The 3,461-nt window shown below is 50.8% G+C and overlaps 1 non-coding gene across 1 annotated transcript; it reads left to right on the top strand.

Moving 5' to 3' along the window:
* Positions 1–2,872: 2,872 nt before the first annotated feature.
* TRNAD-GUC (transfer RNA aspartic acid (anticodon GUC)) lies at positions 2,873–2,944 on the top strand. Its single transcript has one exon. It is a non-coding gene; the product is annotated as a tRNA-Asp (tRNA).
* The last annotated feature ends 517 nt before the right edge of the window (positions 2,945–3,461 follow it).

Genomic DNA, 3,461 nt, shown 5'->3' with positions numbered 1-3,461 from the left:
CGCGGGAGACCGGGGAGGTTAAACCTTTTCTGGATTTTTTTTAGTTCTTGACAAATATTCTTGAAGATTAGGCTGAGTCAAGTAGGGAATGGGTGCCAAGAACTGACTCTTTAAGAAAAAAGCACCGGCAACGCTAGTCATCGTACAATATTTGTGCACAATTGCTTACATTAGGCGGCCGGTCCACTTTATTGAGTCCCCCTCAGCACCATTTAGTGCTCCTGTTGTCTGCGAAGTCCAAATTGTAACCCTGAATCAGTTCCTCTTCTGACCCTTTGTATCATGTTACATGACGAGTAATGATCACCTGTTAGCTTTATCCCTAATTATAACTCTCACTCTTTCCCTGCATCTAACCCTAGCTCTAATCCCATCATTAACCTCGGTCCGGGCACACGCGTGAACCCTTACTCTCATCTCAGCCTCTCCTGGTGATACATCACACCTGGGATCGTTTGCTCCCTGTGGGCTGTGGGAAATTTGCTACCAGCACGCCCTGGAAGTGGGGCTCATTCCGCTGCAACGGGAGGTCTTCCCAGGACGCGTCACAGCTCAACGCAAGAGCTCCTGGGTTTCGAAGGCTCTTGCAGCAAGCCTTCACAAAGCAGCAGGGAGCGCCGTTCCAGATGGGAAACTTGAGACTGGATGTCCAGAAAAGCAAGACGTCAGAAGCGAAACCTTTTTCCTGCAGGGTGTGGCATACCATCCGCTTGCTCATTGCGACAGAGCTGGCACTAATGAAGGAAGAGGTCAACGTTACGTTCTTCTTTAAAATGCAAGGCCAGGAAAAGTGGCAGCGGTGGGATTTGAACCCACGCCTCCGAAGAGACTGGAGCCTTAATCCAGCACCTTAGACCGCTCGGCCACGCTACCTCCCTGCTAGTCGCCGAAAGCGGAACTTGACCCGTTGCCCGGCCCGCTTTAGTGCTTTGCCTTTTCTCCTTGGAAAGTCTGGAGACAGGCAGTGGAAGGGCAGGCAAACTGTCAGGTGCGCAGAGGAGGGGAGACCATGAGGCAAGGTGGGAGTTGGGGGCAAGAAGTGAGAAAAAAACTAATCGCAAGCTAGGGCAGGATTCGGAAAGTGAAGCCGAAAAGGGGCTTAGCATGCAGCCCAGGGGTTTCTTTGACTGTCCTAAGCCCACAGGGACTTTGCCGTCCTCAGCTCATGAGACTTGAGATGGGTAGCTTGATTTGCTGAGGAAATGCGGGATGACAGATTCAACTCTGGAGTCAAACATAGCCCGGAACTATCGCCTTAAACTGAGTTTTAAGCCTGGTGCCGATAAAAAGAAAGAAATTAGCCTTAGATCGGGCAAGCCGTTTGACGGGGGAAAATGAGACCCCCTAGGCCATCTAGGTGGTCGCTGGATGCTGTGCAGACATCAGCAGCTGTTCATTTCATGCCCTCACGTCTCCTCGTTAGTATAGTGGTCAGTATCCCCGCCTGTCACGCGGGAGACCGGCCCCGACGGGGAGGTTAAACCTTTTCTGGATTTTTTTTAGTTCTTGACAAATATTCTTGAAGATTAGGCTGAGTCAAGTAGGCAATGGGTGCCAAGAACTGACTCTTTAAGAAAAAAGCACCGGCAACGCTAGTCATCGTACAATATTTGTGCACAATTGCTTACATTAGGCGGCCGGTCCACTTTATTGAGTCCCCCTCAGCACCATTTAGTGCTCCTGTTGTCTGCGAAGTCCAAATTGTAACCCTGAATCAGTTCCTCTTCTGACCCTTTGTATCATGTTACATGACGAGTACTGATCACCTGTTAGCTTTATCCCTAATTATAACTCTCACTCTTTCCCTGCATCTAACCCTAGCTCTAATCCCATCATTAACCTCGGTCCGGGCACACGCGTGAACCCTTACTCTCATCTCAGCCTCTCCTGGTGATACATCACACCTGGGATCGTTTGCTCCCTGTGGGCTGTGGGAAATTTGCTACCAGCACGCCCTGGAAGTGGGGCTCATTCCGCTGCAACGGGAGGTCTTCCCAGGACGCGTCACAGCTCAACGCAAGAGCTCCTGGGTTTCGAAGGCTCTTGCAGCAAGTCTTCACAAAGCAGCAGGGAGCGCCGTTCCAGATGGGAAACTTGAGACTGGATGTCCAGAAAAGCAAGACGTCAGAAGCGAAACCTTTTTCCTGCAGGGTGTGGCATACCATCCGCTTGCTCATTGCGACAGAGGTGGCACTAATGAAGGAAGAGGTCAACGTTACGTTCTTCTTTAAAATGCAAGGCCAGGAAAAGTGGCAGCGGTGGGATTTGAACCCACGCCTCCGAAGAGACTGGAGCCTTAATCCAGCGCCTTAGACCGCTCGGCCACGCTACCTCCCTGCTAGTCGCCGAAAGCGGAACTTGACCCGTTGCCCGGCCCGCTTTAGTGCTTTGCCTTTTCTCCTTGGAAAGTCTGGAGACAGGCAGTGGAAGGGCAGGCAAACTGTCAGGTGCGCAGAGGAGGGGAGACCATGAGGCAAGGTGGGAGATGGGGGCAAGAAGTGAGAAAAAAACTAATCGCAAGCTAGGGCAGGATTCGGAAAGTGAAGCCGAAAAGGGGCTTAGCATGCAGCCCAGGGGTTTCTTTGACTGTCCTAAGCCCACAGGGACTTTGCCGTCCTCAGCTCATGAGACTTGAGATGGGTAGCTTGATTTGCTGAGGAAATGCGGGATGACAGATTCAACTCTGGAGTCAAACATAGCCCGGAACTATCGCCTTAAACTGAGTTTTAAGCCTGGTGCCGATAAAAAGAAAGAAATTAGCCTTAGATCGGGCAAGCCGTTTGACGGGGGAAAATGAGACCCCCTAGGCCATCTAGGTGGTCGCTGGATGCTGTGCAGACATCAGCAGCTGTTCATTTCATGCCCTCACGTCTCCTCGTTAGTATAGTGGTCAGTATCCCCGCCTGTCACGCGGGAGACCGGGGTTCAATTCCCCGACGGGGAGGTTAAACCTTTTCTGGATTTTTTTTAGTTCTTGACAAATATTCTTGAAGATTAGGCTGAGTCAAGTAGGGAATGGGTGCCAAGAACTGACTCTTTAAGAAAAAAGCACCGGCAACGCTAGTCATCGTACAATATTTGTGCACAATTGCTTACATTAGGCGGCCGGTCCACTTTATTGAGTCCCCCTCAGCACCATTTAGTGCTCCTGTTGTCTGCGAAGTCCAAATTGTAACCCTGAATCAGTTCCTCTTCTGACCCTTTGTATCATGTTACATGACGAGTAATGATCACCTGTTAGCTTTATCCCTAATTATAACTCTCACTCTTTCCCTGCATCTAACCCTAGCTCTAATCCCATCATTAACCTCGGTCCGGGCACACGCGTGAACCCTTACTCTCATCTCAGCCTCTCCTGGTGATACATCACACCTGGGATCGTTTGCTCCCTGTGGGCTGTGGGAAATTTGCTACCAGCACGCCCTGGAAGTGGGGCTCATTCCGCTGCAACGGGAGGTCTT

Source organism: Ambystoma mexicanum, unplaced genomic scaffold (genome assembly GCF_040938575.1).
Source record: "Ambystoma mexicanum isolate Mex_15411 unplaced genomic scaffold, UKY_AmexF1_1 Mex_scaf20, whole genome shotgun sequence".
NCBI classification, from domain to species: domain Eukaryota; kingdom Metazoa; phylum Chordata; class Amphibia; order Caudata; family Ambystomatidae; genus Ambystoma; species Ambystoma mexicanum.
Note: the sequence above shows the minus strand (reverse complement) of the source record. Positions and strands in the feature narration are given on the sequence as shown.